Below are 22022 nucleotides of genomic sequence, written 5' to 3'. Positions count from 1 at the left end.
GTTTTGACCTATGGGAGTGTATGTGTGCAAAATAAGAGAAAGGCAAGGAAAGATTTCTAAGAATAAAAGACAGCATGAAATTTCTGTGTAAGGTACATATTCTTCTTGATTAAATGATCACATTTTTTATGTAAAAAAGTAGGTTGAGTGTTTTCTACAGTCATTATCACATTTTAGTTTTTTTACATTATAGTGACTAAGGGATTCAGATAAGATGGGTTTTGTGAAAATAGATAGTAATACTATATTTAAGGTATATTGTTGGGGAAGATGAAAAAGGAAAGCCTTATAAATATGATTGTCTGGATAGAAGATTTTGAGAATATAGAAACTATAAGCGAGATTGAAATGAAAGCAAGATTTGAGATACCTTAATTACTGAATGACTGGGAAACAATGGTGTGGCTGGACTGAAGGTAATCCCCTTTTGATGAAACAATACCCTCTGCTTGCAGACAGGTCCAAGGGTCAGAGCGGACCCTACTAGCTGAGCAGAAAGGGTCCAAAGAGTAGTTTTTAGGGTTTAAAATGTAACACAATATGGTAATGTGATGATTCTTATAGGCTGTATGTAAATGCTATAGAATTTGTATATTGTACTAGATTGGTTAGTGAGAATTAGATTATTCAACACAGAAGAAGATTTATTGTATTGTAATGGGAACCTTGCTCTCTTACCCTCTTACTCTCTCATCCTCTTACTCTCTTACCCTCTCATCCTCTCCCTCTCATCCTCTTTACCACTCTCTTCTCTCGGGCCTGCTCCAAGATGCAGCTGGCATCTCCAAGTAGGGCCCTGCACCCACACCCTTTGCAATAAATCACAAGTTCCATGACCTGGCGTCAGACATCTCTTGTCTCTGTCTGTCCTGACCGTCCTACCCTGCAGCGTTGCTACAGTATATCTGCATCTGTAGCTTTCTATTATTTTGATTTCTGGATGCAAAGCTTTTTGCTTTGCAGATACTCCTAAAACATTCATTGATAGTACTTTTTTTATCTCTAAACTTTCTTAACTTACTAGTCTTTCTCAGATCAAAAGGAATGAAGTGTGGGTCCCAGACATTCATAAACTGCAAAAACAATTCAGATTATTGACTGCTGTCCTAGGTCTATCACTAGCACAAGATATAAACCTTGCTTGGTATTCTATTATTTTTATTTTGAATGTCCAAATGGAGGGTCTGAAATTTAGATTCCATTGAAGTCAGTAACACTGTCAAGCAGATTTTTCCAATCACTGTGATTTTTGATTAACTGTATCAGCTGGACTGACCTGCAAATGCATACAAAGTGCTGTTTATTGACATGCAGCAGATTTATCATGTGTTTCCAGGGTCAAACACATTTGTGCCAGAACTGTCCAAAAAAGCCACATTCCCTGCATTTTTGGTATTGCACAATCAGCTACTGAGCCAGCAGTTGTCTGGATAAATGACTCTGCAAAATAATAATAATAATAATAATAATAATAATAATAATAATAATAATAATAATAATAATAATAATAATAATAATAATAATAATAATATCCAGGAAAACATTCTAGTTATAGCTAAAGTTATGCGATTAACTTACATTTCCATAGGAATGGGAATATGTGTCTTCATCCTCTAATCTCTTACATCAATTTTGGGTCCTATGCTTGTTCAGATGAAAGTAAAACATGCTTTGCAATATTATGGAAATCAATTATTATACATAGAAATATTATTAATAATCTAAAGTAGTGGAATTATTTGGATTAATATTAAAAACCTATAAAGATGATAGAAGACTAAGAATACAGTCAGTGGCAGGCACAATAACAACAGCAACATGCCATAACATTCTTTGCAGGACTGGTACTTCTCTGAGTAAATCATCAGTTTCTTAACCATGAATGCTTTTTGAACCTGCACAGAGTATTCACCAGATTGTCAATTTTAAAGGAACTTATAACAAAACCTATGAATACATAAGAAATCAGAAGACATTTTACGCATGGTCACTAATTCTGTGTAAATTCATGTTGAACAGATGCTGGTAATGGAATTTGCCAGCAGACTAGTGCCTTCAAAACCTTAGCAATGCCTTGAGGAACACAGGAGGAGAGAAATATTTCCAATTTTTAAATATTTTTCTGAATATTGGAAAAAATATGGAGGAAGCATTAAATGGTGAGTTTATGGAAGCCTTTTAAAACAATTCAGTTTAAACAAATTTGAAAGAAGGCAAGTGAGTTGCAGAACCAAAGTACAATCCCTGACCTCAGACTCTTACAAGAATCACACAGGTAAGGCAGAATAATGTAAAGTAAGGACCAAAAGTAAGACTACATAGCCAACAAAAATTTTATTTCTAAACGGATAAGTTTCAAACATGATCCTTGTAATCATGGCTGTGGATATCACCATTTCTGCAAAGAAGTCTTTAACATGTTTCACCCTGCTTTGAACTAAGCTGGGTAAGGAGGAAGGAGGTCTAGTCTACCTGGCTCTGAAAATCTTCACTTTCACCAGCACTTAGTGTTTGTCTATCATGGCAGTGGGAGTGAGGGTTTCAAGTTTGTCAGGTTACACCAATTATTTTTTTCCCTTCTCTCTCTGTCCCTTGGCTATCTGATCAAAGTGCTTCTACCAGCTGCAGTTCTGACAGCAGCTTAAACACCAGCCTGACCTGGGAAGTGAGAGAGGTTGTTTCTCTTAGGTTTGCTGAGCCCAAGTCATCCCACTGTCAGATAGAGACAGAACTACCTCACACTGCTCAGCTGCATTTTGGGCAAGGGAGAATAGTGTGGCTTTGGCTGACTGTGATTCTTCAGTACAAGAGAGTGAAAACAGTAGGACAGGTAGGCAGAAAGTAAGGCAAGAAAGAAAAGAGGGCAAGGTAGGGATAGAGAAGAAGAAAGTGGCAAGAGACAAGTGGGAAAAGAAGGAGAATTCAGCAAAAGGAAAGATAAAAAGTAAGGAACTCAAGAAGGAAAAAAGGCGGAAAATATGGAAAAAATAAAAATACTTATACATACAGAATGATTTCCCCTCTCACTCCCTTATAATTTTGTGATGTTTTTTGGGGGGGTTGGGGGCAGGGGTGGAGAGGAGGGCTGTTTTTCCCTCCTTGTTGTTCTCTTAAATCTTATTTTATGTATTTTTGCAATTTCTCTCCTAAATGAACTCCTTATCCATGTATTCAGAAGTCCTGAATCACAAATAAGAGCTCTTCCTCTAAGTGAATCAAACCTTAGATTGATAAAGCTTTTTACATAGAAAATCTGAATTATCCTGTTTTGGTCAAGCTGCTTTTCCATTTGAATTTTCTCTCAGAACATGTGTGCAGAAGACTATAGTATGAATAAGTGACAAAACCATCAGGTATTTGTTCTGTGCTGTACTGTTCAGGTGGATGATATAAGGCAGTCACAGTCAAAGCATGTGGAAAGTATTAGCTTAATTCAATACCCCATAGTAGATGCACCTGTCATGCAAGGCAGCATATTACCAGCCATTTAATCAATATTTTTGCAGCAACAGAATTTTTAAAGGCCATTACATAGAAATTTGGGGTGAGAAAGAACTGGCTGTGATGCATTTGCTAAAATGTTTTAAAGTCTGGCGGAATTCTACAGGCAGCCTAGATTGCAGCTTTTTGGACATAGAGGTTTAGATACAGGGAACAAAATCTTCACATGAAAGTCACACTAAACATCCCTAATCAGCCACAGTTTTGTAATTAGGCAAACAACTAATCACATAAGTACCTTTGTGCTGTTTCTCTCCATTGGCCTGTAAGCCTCAGTGGAAGCTTTTTGTATTTATTGGGTAGTAAATCAACATTAATGCGCTTCAAGCAACAGCATGTTTTCTAATTCTGCATTACAATTTCAAGGCAACTTTCAGGTAATACAATTCTGGGATACTCTCCTATGGCAGTAGCACTGACTTGCAACCTGAATGCTAAAAGAAAAAAAAGCCCCCTTACAAGGCATGAAGATTTATTTTCTTTTCTTCTTTCTTCCTTTTTTTTTTTTTTCCCTTAATTCTTTCTCCTAGTTAGAAAGAACAGTGAGATTCCATATTTCAAAAGTGAATTGTGGTATGTTTTGTCAGTAGCCAATATATATAAAATTCCTGTAAGGAATCATTGATGCCTAAGTGATGATGATAGCTCCAAAACCTTTTAGGGTCAGCTATCAGGAAGAACACTAATATATTTGAGGAAGTTCAGAGAAGAGATGTGTGCATGATTAAAGGATTGGAAGGCATATCTTGTAATGAAAGAGTCCAGAAGGTCTATTTACTTAGTTTATCAAAGAAGACATCAAAGGGTAACTTGATGACATTCTCTGAGAAGATATTATGAGAACTACTTTTTGAAATGGATGCTTCTGTTTAGCAATCAGCAAAAATCAGTGAATGGAGGCCAACACATTGAAACTACTTATGAAACAGGTTTTGCTTTGATGCATTTTAGTAGAAAGAACTTAGGAAAGATAGCTAAATGGCTTCATTTCTACAGTAAACAAACTCAAAAAAAGATGAAATGAGATAATAATGAAAAATAAGGCGGAATGAAACAATAATGGATTTGGCTATGTGTCAGAACAAACTAGTGGATTTTTTATCCTGGGAAAGAAGTCCTGTGATTTAGAGTATAAACACTATTTCAAACCAAAATATTTCATCGAGAGCCATATAGTTTGAAGTACAGTGAAATTCAGATTAATCAACTGCAGTGCAGCAGTCATTTGTGGCCTTACTGTGAAACTGTGAATTTAACTGTGTGATCCTGTTATCCTTTTTCCTTAGTTCATACTCTTTGATAATAGGACTGTACTTTTTGTTCTCTTGCATCACATTAGTTCCTGAGCATGACAACAGTAAGCTTGTAAACATCTGATTTAACTGGGCTTGATTTGCCAGTGAAAGACTAGATGTATCTTTAGAGAGGAACACAATTTTGTTTCTCCAGCATCTACTGCACAGAAGTATATGTCCTCAGTGGGCCACTTGGATGCTGCCACAGAATAAATGGATAAAAAATAATAGGTATTTGAAAATATTGAAAGTTTTTTACTGGCTACTTTAAAATTGACTTTTGCCTTTAGAATTCTGTTTAGTGTATGTCTGAAATTTGAACAGCAGTAACAGCTTTCCACCAAAATAAAAGGAGAAAGGCTTAAAAAAAATCCTACATAGATATTCAAATGTTTATTTTGTTAAAATAAGAGAGTCACTATAAATCAGTATTCTAAAATTACCATTTCAAGAACCAATTAATAATCAACAATAGAAAAATGGAAATGAGGAATTGGAGAAAGGCTGCACTAGTGATATTTTTATGTATTTTTCTCAGTAAAAAAAAAAGCTTGACTCAACATCCTAGAAAACTATCTAGGAAAAAAGAAAGGTATAATTGGGGAAAAGCTTTAACACTTAAAGCAGTAAGTTTGTGTCATAATTTAGATAACTCTATAAGTGATTGAAAACTAAACCCTACAACTTTTTTATTTGTTTTAGTTTGAGGCTACTTAGAAAAATAACCATTAATCCAAAAGGACTAATGCCATTTTCAAAGTTGAAGGGAGTAACAAAACAAACCAATCAAACAGAAACTAATTTTTTTTGTTACTAGACTCAAGAATCAGAAGTAGATTTAGAGATATAGACAAGCTAAAAGAAATGAAATAAAGGAAGCAACCCTAAAAGAAAACAAGTTAATCAATAAAGGCAGAAAATATTAAGACTAACAGTGAGAAATGCCTAACAATACCATGAATGATTTATGACTGTTGCAGAGAACTGTTTTGATCATCAAAGGAACTTTTCTCTCCATAAGGCATGCCTTTTCTCTAATGGGATGTCTTTTTACAAATGCATGCCTTAAAGATATCCTATTAGTTACTCCATTTTCCCCCCTCAGAAATATATCTCCAAATGGCATTAAACATGGTCTTTGTGCTATTTACAGCTCTCCTCCCAGATGTAAGAAACATGTCCCTTTTGTCCTCACATACTAGTCCTACTGTTCACAAATTCTAAAAGATAAAAAACAGTGATGATCTGGTTGTGAAACATCTACAAGACAAAAAGGAACCCATTTTTGAAGGCTCCCTTCTACTTGGTGGAGAGGGCAAACAGTCAACAGCCGTTTCTTACTGTAGGCTCTCCTTAGTACTGTATCTTGAAGGTATTGAAGCACCAGGAGAAGGATTTGCCAAGTGATTCAATGACTAATCCAAAACCACTTTTTTGAGGGGAGAAGTTGTCATTGTGTGCAAAAGATAAAGAGTGTCTGTGAAAGGAAACCCTAGGAATACCTCAACTTTGTTAAGAGTGGAATAATGTGTATCTTGGAGATGGAGGAGTAAGTATAACAGTTTGATAACAGAGTTTTAAATGTTAGTTCAGAGCCAGCTTCGATTGGTGCTGGATTGAACAGATGTCATTGTAGACCTGACCTGGTGGGACTGAAAACATCACTCTCAACTATCACTAGTATTGGAGCAGTCACAAGAGCTATCTGACTCTTCACCAGCTCTAGGATTTTTTAGAAGTATATGTAGCAGGGATAAATATCAGAATATGTGCTACATTAATGTTGGAGATCTTGCTTTTTGTTGTTTCCTCATTTTGTTGGTTTTTTTTTTTGAGGAAAGAATTTTCTCATTAAATATTGTGTATATTGTGCAAATTTCTCATTAGGCATACAGAGTCTCACAATTCGCATTATGCAATGGATTAACATTTTTTTGTAATGATGATGCATTTTGAAAAATATTATTGGGACTTTTTTCTCTGTAACCATTACTTTTCTCAACATATGAATAATTCAGAAAGGGGAAAAAGAACAAAGCAGCAAACCAAATTCATATTTTTCTAACCCTTTACTTAGGCAAAGAAAATCTCTCTTTCAATGAAAAATATATAATGAGACAAAAGCAAAGTAATTTTGATCTTATTTAACGATTCAAATTTTATTGTTACGCTGAAATTCCAAAGAATACACTGAAGAGGATCAATGCTTTTTCATCTTTTTGCTTACCTTGTTTCCAACTTTTTACTACTGTTATGTTAGCTTAATATAGAGATGGCTTAGAAAAGAGTTATGCATTACTGGATAGAATTTTATTTTCCATGCTCCATTTTTATTACTCCTCTTAAAAGATAATGGATTTAAGATACAATGCAAGTGTTTTGTACCTCTTTGTGTAATAAGCTACTTTAAACACCTGTTTTCATACATGGAAAAGTTGTCTGTGTCTACTATATTAAAAATATAGTGTATATAAATAATAGATTACTGTTTTTAAAGAATATTTCATGTTTAAAATAATGTTTAAAATCAGCAGAAAATAATGAGTCACATAACAATAGTGTAAAACTCTGTTAGGAACATGGGTCTGCAATTCTGTCCAAAGTATTTTATGTACAGTTTCTAAACACTAGTTGAACTGAAGAGGTGTGTCTTGGCCTGGAAAATGAAATATTCTGTTCGACAGACAGAGTAAGGATTATTCTTAGTTTCAGTGAACTTCAAGTCATGCATACTACAGCTACTCAATAAGATACAAATATACCCCACCTTAAATACTCACTGAGGGAGATCAGACTCTTCAGAAGAGTTCTGAGGATGTGCATAACAAAACACATGCTCAAACTAAAACAAACTTTTGCAAGGCACTACTACCACCTAGATTTTGTATGAGAAAATGTGGATTTTATACATGATTTTTAGAATGTTAAGTTCTTAAGGGACTAGTACTTAGTATAAAGGTTATAAGAAAGGCCTATACTGTCTTTCTATACAGAGAGAGGCCTAACACTGTCTTTCTAAGAGAGGCCTCACTCTATTTCTATAGAGTGAGCTGAAAAGAAGCTTTACCTTGACTTCTAAGCTATAAGAAAGATGAGGAATATGCAGGTGGAAAGAAAACTTTTTATTAGTGTTTGTAGTTTGGAGTCTGCTGTAGATTAATCAAGATGTAAATCTCTTGTGTTTGTTTACATACAGCTTACAATCTTCCTTCTTCTAGCATTAGTATTAAATGCCTTTAAGAAAGATTGAAAAGTACTTGTGTTGGTTAAAAAAAGGGCAAAACTAATGGAATAAGAGTCTTCTAGAGAAAAGATGCCTAGAAAAGCAAGAAAAACTTATTTACACTGACTTTTTGGTTTTCCACCAGAGTGTGTGCAGAAAAAATACTAATTTCAAGATGAAGTATTTCTACCTTTGTAGCTAATACAATACAAGAGATCCTCTTAGGGGTGCAATAATGCTGAGCAACAATAAAGTCATACAAACATGTAATGAGTACAAATCTAAGGTAAGAGAAAAATAATTTGTACCACGTGGATGTAAGAAATACTGTTTTAAAACTCAGCAACCAAAGACAATGGCAAGAAAAAAACAAGAAACAGAAAAAATCAGCTTGATGAATTGGGCTATAATAAAGTTCTTTTTTTCCCTCAACAAGAGAATGTTGAGAGCAGAAATACTTTTCTTAACATCTTTCATGTTAAGGTAATAATATATTTATCCTCAGAAAAATGGAAAAAAATAGAATCTATTCCTTGAGGAGGATATTTTCAATTAAATCCTATTGGTTTCTTTGGAGACATTTTCAACAAAAAGTCTTTCCAATTTAGTTAAAGGAGGAAAATGGCAAAATTCAATATTGAGGAAAAGGTGATATGCACCTCAGTATTTCCATCTCTTCACAAAAGTTTCTTGACTCAGTTTACCCACTCTTGTCAAATGACACATTGAGAATTTATATATTTCATATATATATGAGACATATATATACAGACTCCATAGAAATGCAGTCTGTTCATTCATTTCAAATTCCATGTGGAACCAGTTAAATTCAGCATCCACAATTGCTTCTCAGCAACACAAATATATGTTATAAATAATATATATTTAATCCCAAAGAACATGAGATAATAAACAGCCCATGATGGAAAATCTCAAACCTGTCTCATCAAAGTGAAAAGAGTATTTCAGATGTACTCTGATAGCTTCAGCCTTTGTCCTCCTGATAATAGAGACCTGCCATTAACATGAGACAGAATAACTGTTCACAGTGATGGAGGCTGTTCTAGATCAACTTATTCTATTTCTTATAACTTTGCATTAAAGAAAATCCTAAAATACAACCTCATCAGAAACATGGATGATTTTTGTCCTATTAGTGCAATTTCTCACTTGGGCTGTCTTTGAAACAACCCCTTATAAAAATTGTTTTAACACCATTGCTTTCATGGCCAAATGTTTTTTTTATTATATTCTACCTACCTATGAACATAAATATGTATAGATGCATATCTTTTCACACATCCCTGCTCAATATTAAATATACATGCACAAAGCATGTGCATATACATATTGCAAATACACGGAGAAAGATGAAAACTTACTAATGCAGCTACCCAATTATCCTCTATGTACATGAATTACAGATATTCTCCTGTTAAGAAATTGGCATGAATATTTAAATAAACATGAAAATGTAGCAGTTTTTGTCAGACCAAAGGCTCCAGTGAACTTCTAAAATTTTATGCAGAACTATAGTATGTATTTCTTCAATTTTACATGGCAATACATGATTGTGTACACACGTATGTTCAAAATACATGGCATATTTTTAAGAGAATATTAGTATGTCACCCAAAGGGGGGCTGGAGAGAAAATTGATTTGACTGTTCTCACTGCAGCCTCCAGGCCCTGAAGCAGGTGTGCAAATAAGGATTAAAATATAAAGCAAATTATAACTGAACTCAGAAAAGAGCTAATTTCTAGGAAGGTGAAATTCCCTGTCAATTCTTATTTTACATCATCCCATTCTATTATTTTGTAATTATGTTGCATCATGTTGTTATGCTATTTGTTCAAATTACCCTTAAATTACAATCAAATATTATTACTGGCACTTAGTACACTGCATGATGTATTTAATTGCCATTGTGTCAAACAAAATGATGTTGAATGAGTACTGTATTGAATATTTGTAGAAAATTACCTTTAGAATTTAATTTCTGTATTTCCTGTTCTAGAGCTGGGTTGGTTTTTTTTTGGGGGGGGGGGTTTCTTTTTTTTTTTTTTTTCTTTTTTTGTTGTTGTTTTTTGGGGGTTTTTTTGGGTTTTTTTGGGTTTTTTTTTGTTGGGTTTTTGTTTATTTTGTTTTGGTTTGGTTTTTTTTTTCAGTTTGGAGACATAATTAGCACAGGGTATAATCTAGAAGGCGCACATAACCTGTATCTAAAAATGAAATATTTTTGACTCGCAGGAAGAAAAATTTCTGAAAAGCTCAAGTCTAGTAATTCAAGTTTTTCAGGCAAGAAATTACAGCTGTCAGTTCTAAGTACCTGATTTTCATGCTAGTTTCATGGTGTATATAGCCACCACATACAGGCATCCCCTTGGGGCAGAAATGGGGAAAATGTGGGCAAGAGAAACTATAGGTCTAATCTTGATTATTTCTCATTAGACTTATATTCTAAGCACCATATCTTCAGAAAAGACTCTGGTGTAGAAATATGCAAGTAGTTTTCTGAAATAATTATTTACAGTATTTATTTAGTTATAAAACTCTATTAGTCTGAAAAAAATAAGCAAAATTCCTCATTTTCCTTCAGGTAATACAGCCCAAAAGGTTTGCAGGCACGGTAAGATTATGTGATTCTCCAGAAGTCAGAATTTCATAGATTTGTATCAGTTGTGGATTACTGTCTCTACTTTACTTGTCAGTAACAAATGCTTACCTAATTTACTTTGGTATAGCCTGCACTTCTATCTTATGACTGCTAGCTTTTCTTGTTTCATTCTTTTCATCCAGAACATTTTTGTTACCCTTATCTTTTCAATTTATTCAAAATAGTCAGAATACAAAACTATGGTATATTTTCTCTTAAAAATAGAAACAATAGAAAAAGTAGATCCATTGTCTTGGAAGTTCTGTATTCCATAAGTGGAGTTTGAATGAATGTAAATTCTCCAGCTGTGTCAATTACTTAATAGTAGTTGACAGCTAACATAGTATCTTTTTTTTTTAATATAAAGATAAAATTATGGTTTGTAAAACATACAAATATACTTGCTATGCTTGTCTCTTAGTTGAGTTTTTGTCAAAATTTTGGATGGAAAATACCATCCTTCCACACATATACTTTCATCATAAATACATTCAAGCAAATAAACAAACAAACAGAAAATGCTTAAAGAAGATTGCTCATATTTTTTAACAATATAAATCAGGAGAGTAAAATAAAAGTGAAAATGAAAGTTATAACCATGACTTACTGCTTGCCGTCAGATTAGACACATCATCAGAAATAAAAAATGGTTCAATTTTCTTCCCAGACTTATTTTGTTTATTTATTCCACAGCTCATCTAAAATCTTCTGGGCATAGTTCAATTTCATATTTCTACAAGGAAAACCTTGTCAAGACTCTTTATTTGTCTGATTTCCTGATCTTATTTTTGTGTTATTTTTGTAATATTTTGCTTTCCAGTCCTCTATGTCACTCCCCTGTCTTTTTTACATTCATAGATAGTCTCACTCTGAACTAGCCGCAGCCACTCTCATTACTGGCTTGCAAACTGATTCTTCAGACTCGGTAATAAGGACAACATCAGCAGCATAGCTGATATTACAGAATTTGCTTCCTCTAATTTGAATTCCTCTGTTGTAACCCTCAGGATAAGTGTGCATTACCTGTATAAAGCCTGAACAGATGCAGTGGCATAGCACAGCCCTGCTGAACTCCTTTCCAGATGCCTAACCTCTCTGCTGTACCTTTTTTTGTTAGAACTGCTGCTTACTGCTCATAATAAATTTAGGACAGTGAATAACCACATTTAAAAAATGTTAATTGAATACACATTTACGTACAAATTAAGTGGCAAAGCATTGAGAATACTTCATATAGTATTGTTAGGATTGAACAATTGTTTCATTGTTCAAGCCCTTTCCCTTTTCTTATTAACAATTAAATCTGGGTGGGGCCACTCCCGGTGCTGGTCCCGGCTGCAAGGTCGCTCTCAAGGACTGGCGGGCTCCGCCGGGAAGGGGCCCAGTCCTCCTGGGCAGGACCCCGGCTGCCCCGCTGGGACGGGGCCAGCGCCGCAGCAGAGCCCGGCCTGGCCCGGCCCCCCCAGACCGTGCAGGCCGCAAGGGGCCAGCCTGGCCGCCACGCTGTTCGAAGACCACCTGTTCAAAGGCCAGAAGCAAGAGAGCTTTTCACGGTCTTGCCGGTCCTTAAATGTGTTTTCACAAAGGCGTATCCTGCTCTGTTAAGTGGTTTAACTAGGTGTCAATCTTTAAAACTAGCCAGCTGATTTGTTCCACCAGGTCCCCACAGGGAACTATTTCTGCAGGTCGTGGACTCCCCCTCCCAACTAAAAACCAAACCTACATTAAATCATGACAGCGACACAAGATATTAGATAAGTAAGATAAGTATAAGATAAGTACCATCAGAAGGGATTTTGGGAGGCTAACAAAGAAAAGGCAAAGATTATGTTATGTATAGACATGGTCACAGCAGCTGTCCAGGACTGATTGTACTAACCTCTTCAAGATCTAAATGGTCCTCCAAGTAAAATTTGAAAACATGATGTAGCAGACGGATTCCATCTCATTCCATCTCAACAACAATGTACCACAGTCTTCAGAAGCAAGGACATCAGTATAACCATTTTTAGTATCCTCGTTACAGGGTTTTCTTTCTTTAAATCCACTGTTGTCCAGCTGAAATTAAAAATTTGGAATCAGTATGTAACAGTGTAGTTGGTACAGTCAGGCCACTTTGGAGGAAAGAGATAAAATGTGGAAGTCCATTAGTAGAAAGTTCTGTTCTGTTTTGGTACCTATCTCTGCTGTCACATAGAACCAACATTTTATTTTCCTCTGAAGCTCCTTAAAATTAGCACTAAGAAATATACCAAATCTCATTTTGTGTTTGTTAAGTAGAATGAATTCATCACATATTTTGGAAAGTGTTTCAGTGTGTAATTGACCTTAATAGTAAGACACCATTTTATTTTGAAACTTCTCCAGAGAAGATTTCTCTACTTTTCCTTCCAGCAATATAATAATGTTATTTTGTGGTTTTAATAAGAATGTCTTAAAAAGCACAAAAGTTCTAATTTGTTTTGCATGTGTAGGTCATAAAAGGGGAATATTGATGAGTCTTCCCTTTAATAGCTCACATAGGTCAGAGTTTTAAAAATGCATTATTTTCCTAATATAGTGGTCACTTCCATTATTTTTTGATTATACTTCCAGTGATTACCATAAACGTGAGGATAGAACTCTGGGTAAGTAATATCTCACCATTTTAACAGGCCAGAGAATGTCTCTTCAATCAAATAATTGTTCATATATAACCGAAACTGTGTTGCTCATTATCATCAGATAATAATTGAAAAAATTAAATAATATTTAGTAGTCCATCAATATCTTTAGGTTAAAGAAATAAAGCTGTTCCACAAGCTACTATCATTCTTCACAATCTCTAACATATAACTTAACTGATTGACAAAAATAAATTCTCTGCTGCTAGAAAATTATTACATTGTTGACAAATTTCTGAATATCTCCAAATTAACTTTCTGGGTTTTCTACTAATTTCATATAAGGGAAGCTTTTAAAATCATAATTTCATGCCAAATGCAATGAAGAAGTACAGATACACAATAATAACAGAATTACTTATATTTGCATCCTTTAAAACCTAGTCAAGACAAAGACAGCCAACCTGTTTGACAAGACCTTTGTTCCCGGAAACCATGATATTGTTATTTTACCCTTTCGAGTTTTATTAATTTTTTAGTCATGAGGTCACTTTTCCTTTTTTTTTTTTTTTTTGATCAGGCTGAAGGACTTAGAGTCCCTAGAGGAGAGACCTTTTAGATATTGAAACAAAATTTGAAATGCACAACTTTTCTGGAATATGTTATTGAGTAATTTTGATTATTTTGTTGTACAAACAATTTATCTGGGAATTGAGTATGACTGATAATTTTTACAGTCTGTCTGACTGACTTGGTTTTCTATGTGTATTCTATCACTGTAGCTTGACTTCACTAAGCTGTCACCAGAACTTCTTTCTATTTGTACCTCACCCTTGCATCATTTTAGTTTAGGTAGTTGATCTAGGAAAGCCAGTAAATGTAAGATTATTGGATTTCAACAAAGCTTTTGACTCTGTTTCTCCCAGTATCCTCCTGGAAAAAATGTCCGTCTCGCATATGGGTAAACGTGTAATGCAGTGGGTGAGCAACTGCGTGAGCTCATGAGATGGGGACAAACTTATAGTGAATCTGACTGGTGGCCTGTCAGTTTTTGGGTTACACAGGGCTCCATCCTCAGCTCAACTATCTTCAATATCTTCATAAATAACTTGGATACATGACTCAATTGAACACTAAATAAGATCAAAGATGACAGAAAATTATGAGGATCTGTCAACTCCCCCAGGCTAAGAGAGGCCCTACAGAGAGACCTCATCACAGTCTGCAACTTCCATGTGAGCTGAAGAGCTGGGCACTGGAACAGCCTCCCCAGAGGAGTGGTCACACCACCAGCCTGACAGAGTTCAAGGTGCTTTTGGACAATGCTTTCAGTCACGTGGTGGAACTCTTGGGGACAGTGCAGGGGCCAGGGGTCAGACTTGATGATCCTGATGGGTCCCTCCAACTCAGGAGTTTGTATGATTCTCTGAGTCTATGAGCATGAAAATGAGAAATATTTGCATACTTGGGGGTTTTTTTTGTCATTTTGATGCAATCTTTTATTGATGTGATCAGGACTACTACTAGCAGAACTTTCTACTACCCAGAAATTTCTACTTTGCGGTTTATTTTTCATTCTCTCCTGGTGGTGGAGAAGCTAAAAATGCTTCAGCAAACATTTCTGTTAGAATTAATGGTATCACCTATTGGATAAATTCACAGAGAAATTTTCCTGCTCAGAGAGATATTTTCTTCCTCCACAATACCTTAGCTAAGCCACAGAAATCTCTCTTCGATCATACAGCCATGTTTCCAAATATATTTTAAAATCAGCTGGGCTGGCTGGAGATAGCTCAAGTGTCTGTAGCAGCAGAAAGAAATGCATTAGGAGCACAAATCTTTGGGATATGCTAAGCTTTAGAATTAACTTGTGCCTTTATTTACACCATAAAAAATTCTGGCAATTTATACCTAACTGACTTGGTTTTTTGAAGACTATCCCACAATTTCTGAAGGTAATATTTGCCTGATTATTGCTGCAGCAGGCCTATCATTTTTATCTGTGTTGGTTACAGACAACACAATGATCTCAAGAAGTACCTACGGGGAAGAGATCACCTATTGATATAGAGTACTGCTGATTTTCTGAGAGAAAAGTGGGGCTTTTTTCAGGTTTAGACCAGGGATCTGGCCACAGCAAGAGACATTTTTCTTACACCATAAATAATGTTACAAAAAGGATCTGATATTTTTATATCAGATATTTTGAGACTAAAAATCCTTTTTCTACCTGTGGATTTACAAATTAGAAGAGAGATAATGCTGTTGCCTACTAATGGTTGATGTTTGTTGGAAAATCTTTGGGTGAAATGAAAATAGAAGGAAAACCCTGTTGTCTGGAAGAGAGAAAGGGAGAAAACACATACAAAACCAGTGTGGGTTTTTTGTATATCAGAAAGTTAATTAGAGAATTTAGACACTGATATTTTTCAAATATGCAGTACAGAGTAATAACTTACAATTAGTTCTATTCAGCCTACATAATTGGCTTTTATTTCTTCCTCTTTGTTTTGATATGCATGTGTAGTTGCATGGTTTTGAGTGGTAGAGTCTGTATTTAACTGCATATTTACTACTATTTTGGCAGATTTTTATCTGATGCATATTCTTACATACATATGTATGTAATTATATTGGAAAGTATTGGTATTTTTCACTCTGTGCTGTTCTCATGCTTGCTTAGCTTAATGAAACAGGTCACATTTAGGTATATGTCAACAAGTAGTCAGTTTTGAAAAATAAGCTTCAAAGATGCTCTGCAGAGTACAGCACTGAAGGGACTGATATCGCAGGGCTGGGGGTTGGGTGGTCTTGTCTGTTTGTTTCTGTTTGCACAGCACTGTGCTACTTCCTTTTGAAATTTGCAATATTTGATCACCAAACAAGTTTTTGATCAAAATACCGTAGATTACAGGAAGAATATATATCTGGTGTTGGGCACTGGTCATTTTTTCTAGATAGTATTCTTTACTCATACGTTCTGGGTAAAAAAGCATTCCATCTTTGTTGGTGAGATCGTTGATACAAGTCTGAGCCTTTCTGAACCTTTCACTCCCAATAGAAAGACCATTACAATGGGAAGGCCAAAGACCATCTCTAAGTAGTTTTTTGACCACCGCATGATTCACTGCATTCCACAATGCACTTTGGGACTCCTGGGATTACAACACCGCTGTCAGGGAAACATGTGTTTCCATTTTTGTGCAATGTTCTGGCCAAACTAAATAAGCAAAATATGAAATTCAAATCAAGATTTCTATTAATAGCAAGTAATTAATCACTGACTTGACTGAAATGTAGAAACCATTCCTTACAAGCTTAGCCAGCTAATGTTTTTAAAGGAAATGTTCATTTCCTTTAAAAGGTGATAGGATCATCAATGGCTAAGCAAATTGTGGTATTGAAATTTCAGTTGAAAAATTAATACCAAAATAGCAACTAATTACCAATCTGAAGCTAGTCTACATCTGGAATGCTAATGAAAAATGTCTTTCTAAGGGATTGGTGGTGACAAATGGGTAGACAACATTTTTTCCCTCTGCAGAACTTTGCAGGCAGCGTTCCAGTATGATTCATACCCATGACTTCAAGATAAAAAAGCTGGTAATTGTGACCAGAAGCCAGCTTGATTCATACAGCTGCATAAATATGAACTAATTAGCACACAATGCAAAGCTTGAGACTTATGACACTTCAAACTGTCTTCTCCTTTGAAAGTTAATAAGTTGTATATTGACAGTGCCCTGGGATAGAGAGCATACTGTCAACAAATCATTAAGGTCTGAGAGTATTGTTTCAGAAGCACAGCATTTCTCCTGAAAATGGCAGGGGAATTTTTATTCTGGATCAGATTTGTGTCCTGTCAAAGTCCATAATCATTGTAATGGCTAAATAATTCTGCAAGAGGCTGAGTATCCACTCTGCAAGAAAAAAATCTTTAGTGTCAGTGTCTTGACACCAGAGGAAAGTGTATCCACTTGTTACAGAACAACTTATGCATAGAGATTTAATATTTGGGTTTGTAAATATTTTGTCTGTTAATTGCAGTTTATTTTCAATTTTGAGTGTTATTATTCAGGATATTGATGCTGTAGTTCTGTTTCTAGGCTAATAATCTCAGTTCCTTAGTTTCACTTGTACATGTAACTTACTCCTCAATAAGTAGGTATTTTACAACAGGTGGACTTAATATCTTTTAAAAAGTTGTAAGTTGGAAAATGTCAATGAGTTCTCTAGATATTTTTTGTAACAGCTGGTTTTGAATGATGGAAATTAACCCATATTTAACAAAAAAAAATTGTGTCCTAATTTTAACAAAATTAATTTAGATAGTAATAAATTTGCATTAGGATAGGCAATTTTTTTTAATGCAATTTTGTTTTCTTCCCCCAAGTCCTTCCTCAAAGGCTCAATCAGGGTAATAGGAAAATGACTTGAAAACACTCTATGACTGATGTCAAATTAGATAACTTTTGAAGGTTATTTTGAAATAAATGTGAATATGGATGTTGAAATCACATAAGCACCTCTCTTTTTGGCTCTGTCACAGTGGACTTTATTAAACATTTGGCTATGCCATGTATTTTTGAAAGGATTAAATCCACAAAACTAAAATATTTTAGTTGTCTAAGCAGTCGTTAGATCAGTCTTTAGACCTAATTTCTCCCCTGAAAAAAACCAAATAAACCGATAATCAGCTATTTATGGTTGGACCAGAAATAGGTAATATAACAAATAAAGCTGTAAGTCTTATGAAATAATACATCTTTCATACCACACTAGTAACATTATTTTCTTTAAGGACTTTGCTGTAGGATCAGTGACTTTCCTCTACTGAGTTTCTAATGCCATGAAAAAGGTAGTAATGTGATAAAAGTAATACAGTATTAGTGGCTTTCTATCATGTTGGTGATGTGAATTTTTATTGTACTAACAAAACCAGAATTCCAATTGCCCTAGAAACTAGCAAAAATGACCAAGAAAGCTCTCATAAAAATCAAGAACCCTATATGTATAGAGATTAGAGAATGACTTCACTTTCTGCGCCTCTAGTTGCTGGTTTGTTTTTGGTTTTTTTTTAGGAAGTATTCATTCTTATCTTGGGTTGCAGTAGTCAGTACCTTCTAGAATGATACCTGAACATGGGATTTTTTTTCAGTCAATAAAATTTATTTCTTTAGGGTGTACTAATCACTGATTGGTATGTTAATGAAGAAGTCACTTCCAGCTGAAAAAACACTCCAAAAAAAAAAAAAGAGTTTTGAGAATGAGTTGGTTGTAAAATGTTATCAGCTCTTTTTATAAACATTTGGTTCAGGTCTGTAGAAAGTTCTTTGTGGCACACACAACTGCTTGATATGGTGGTTTTTTTACTTTGTACACAGCACATTGCTTATTTATGCAAGAAATACTGGGATATTCAGTCTGTAAGAAAGTGTAATGAATATTGGAGGAAATATACAAAGCTTAAAATGTCATGTGTTTTTGTAACATAATTAATTAATATCTAATCATCTGTAATCTGATGTGTAGTATTCCCAGTTATATAAGGTCACATAATCCAAAAAAATGCAGATGTCCAACAGAAGAAAGTTTTACTCAACACTTTTCTTGTGTCAGGACATCATCACAGTGTGCTGTAAAGTTCCAATTTACCCATTCATTCTCATCCTCTGTATCCTGAATTTCATTTTGAAATGGAGAATATCTCAGGAGGTGGGTATGTTTGGTGACAGTTGCTGTAACACAGAACATTCTATTTTTATTACAGAAGCTTCTTTTTTTCATTTACATAGATTATGTTAATATTGACAGAATGCCTCTGCGCAGAAGTATCTTTGTGTATGCAAACATATGGGTAATGCATGTTGTACTAATATATAGTCCCCCAAACTTTGGCCTCTCTCTAATTCTTCCTGTTTTGGCTGAGAATGTATTTCTATCAGCTACCAGCTGGAAGCCTTCTGTTGTTCAGAAACTTCCAAATTCCTGCTCATATGCACTCAAACCAGCTTGGAAGTGTGAGGAAAAAACACCTCCTGGGCTGTCAGAAATGAGTTTCCAGTTAGACTAATAACATTGCAAAATATGAGAATAGAGGATGAAATTGTCCTTGTTTTTTCAATCATTCTAATATAATAGCATTACTCTAAAAAATCTGAAGTTTGCTGTGTTGAAAAAAACCGAAAACCACATGATTCAGGTCATTGTATAGCATTTACTGCTAGAATTTTATGAATGAAAAGGAAAAAAGCCATCATAATTGTAAGCTCAGACATCTTTATACTCTCACTTCTACGTGGCTTCCCTTAACCCCACTGTTGCCTGCTGAGATGTTATCTCCATTTTAAGGGTCTGCAAGAGTCACACTTTCAGAAGCCCCTTTACCTGGTAGTTCCTTATTCTTTGCCATACTGAAGTTTGGCACCAATCTTTTTCCAGTTTATTGCCACTCTCTTCATGCATTTTCACATATGTTCCTCACTCCTGTCACCAGAATTCTTTTGTCAACTTCTTGCTTTGTATGCACTTTCTTGAGCCTCCTGTTCTTGAAACATTTTGTCATACAGACTCTCACAAGTTTTACTAGCCTAACAGCCTTGCAAACATTGCTTTGCATTCTTCAGCAATACTGTCATGATCACCTCTTTAGCTTGTTGGATTTCTACAAAAAGGACCTGTGACAAGTTTCTTTAAAACTTGTTCCTTTACACTTAACAATTCTACAAAACATGGTTCCAAGAGATGTTAGAAGTTATTAGTTAATAGTAATACACCTGTGTTAATTCCTACAATATGATTTTTCAGTGTCTTCATATAACATATATAAATCTTATACATAACAGACTTTATTTGGCAAATCATATTTGCTACATTGAAATGCAATGAAGCTGGTGTTATAAGTCTTTTGTTATTTACCTTGAATCTGAAATTGTTTCTCTTTACAGAAAGGACTAAGTAGCAGGTTTTTTCTCTAAACCAGCAAGAGTACACAACATCATAAGGTATACCTACCTCTTTCTGAGAAATCTCTTTTAGAGCTAAAGTAATGCAAAGTTATAGTTGTGTTATCAGAAGTATTCAATAGTGCAGAGTAGAAACAAATTACTATTGACATTCACAATACCTTTATATCTCCCACCTCCTAAACCTTCAGCTTGGAATTAAAATTTGAAAAAAAATATTAAAACAATGCAAGCCTTTTTGTCAATGCTGCACCTTAGCAATGCTCAGAAGGTGAAAAATTGTTTGTGGAGCTGAATATAGAAACTTTTATTTAACATGCAGTGCTGTAATGGCTGATAGCCATAGTTCTATAAAACAGGGAGTAATAGATCCTGTTTCAGAAAGCAAGAAAGCATATGCCATGGATACTCTAGTATATAAGAACCCTATAGCTGTTTTTAAGGGAAAAAAAAAGGATTTTTTATAGTTACAGAAATTTCTGAGATTAAAAATTTTAGGGCGGGTATTATATCTTCAGTGCACTGTTGCTGATAAAAAAATGTTGCTTTGCTGTTTTAATAACAAAGTCTACTGCAAGAGAATTATGTAGGAGTACAATAAGATATGTAGTAGGAGTGAATTACTCTAATCTTTGGTGTACGTAAGTTGTAGTACATTCTTTCAATAATGACAGTACCATGAATTTATAACCAAGTTCATGGTATAAACTCTATAAAAAAATCAAGAGATAAGTACATTCATGCAGCGATTTTCCTCTAGATCTGAAAATTTCTGTTTCTATTTCCAGTGGAATGGAAGCTGCAGAAGAAAAGTGTCAAATTAAACCTAAGATGGGATCAAATAAAATATTTCTCTTCTGAATCTTTGAGAGTAGTTGCCCAACAACAAAACATAATTTGATTTATTTGTGAGTTGTCTTGTTATTCTTCTCTTCTTATTTCTTCCATTTTTTGTAAAAATATTTAATAAATCCTGCTTTAACTGCATAGTGAAGATAGAGCTCTGAAAGAAAAGAACATTGCAACTGATTAATCATTTCAGACTGATGAATCAGTCTGAAAACAAATATATACATATCTTCTAGGAATAGACACAAGAATAGTCAAAACAGACCATCTCTTATATCAGGTGAAGCATTCTGCAAACATAATGTTTTAAGGCATGAATGAAATCCTTTGTCCTTCCTCATTGCTAATCTGTGCTAATAATATAATATAAATATCTTGAGAATGCCAGTGTTCCTGCCTTGATTATGTAATTTTTTTTCATTAGCTCCTTCAAGATGAGTCATCAGTAGGCTTTTCAGGCTTTTTTCATCCACAAATCAGAACATTTTCTTTTGCCTGAGTTTTAATGTAGAAGATCTCATGTGTTCATGAGATCTGATGTTTTTAAACCGATAACATACATGTAGTTTCTGGAACACGTAGTTTGTCACTAGTGGTGTACCTTTTTTAGGGGAAAAAAGCCCCAAAATAAAATTGGTGAAATGTTAACAAAACCCGTTGGACTTGCCAAGTGTTCTCATACATTTCCTGATGCATTATTTTCTTGATGTAAAGTGAAGGGTCTGACTTGGACCAGCAATAGGTTATCAAGTATAACTTGTTTTCGTACATTAGTCTCTCTAGTGACACATCAGCTATTTACATTTGCCATGTGAATTAAAAGTGTAATGAGCATTTTTTGGGGGTTTGGAGTTGGCTGTATCACTTCAGAGCAGTTTTAGCATGGGCAGTACAAAAGGTCAGTCACCCTGGAGGCCCTAATGAGAACA

Source organism: Molothrus ater (genome assembly GCF_012460135.2).
Source record: "Molothrus ater isolate BHLD 08-10-18 breed brown headed cowbird chromosome Z unlocalized genomic scaffold, BPBGC_Mater_1.1 matZ_random_MA35, whole genome shotgun sequence".
Lineage (NCBI taxonomy): Eukaryota > Metazoa > Chordata > Aves > Passeriformes > Icteridae > Molothrus > Molothrus ater.
The sequence above is the reverse complement of the archived record's forward strand: the minus strand, read 5'-3'. Positions refer to the sequence as shown.